This window comes from Neolamprologus multifasciatus, chromosome 17 (genome assembly GCF_963576455.1).
Source record: "Neolamprologus multifasciatus chromosome 17, fNeoMul1.2, whole genome shotgun sequence".
Lineage (NCBI taxonomy): Eukaryota > Metazoa > Chordata > Actinopteri > Cichliformes > Cichlidae > Neolamprologus > Neolamprologus multifasciatus.
In genome coordinates, this window is record NC_140455.1 from 31,993,873 (window position 1) to 31,994,083 (window position 211).

Consider the following 211-nt stretch of genomic DNA (forward strand, 5'->3'; position numbering starts at 1 on the left):
GGTGCTAATTGGCCACACCTAGTCAGGTGTGGATAAAAGCATACCTGAGGCAAGCTTCCCGGGGAGCTCATTTGTCTTTGCCTTGGTGGCATCAGCCATTTTAGCCAACCTGGTTTTCCATTTTAAGATAAAACCTCTTCTCACCTGTACTCTGGTATTCGTCTCCTTTTTTATGTTGCGGCTTTGAGCCGGGTCGTAACAGTCATCTCAG

General features: G+C 47.4%; 1 long non-coding RNA gene across 1 annotated transcript in view; it reads left to right on the forward strand.

Moving 5' to 3' along the window:
* The window catches only part of LOC146499665 (uncharacterized), a 51,918-nt gene that overhangs the window by 21,111 nt on the left and 30,596 nt on the right, over nt 1–211 (forward strand). The gene's annotated exons all lie outside the window — the stretch shown is intronic.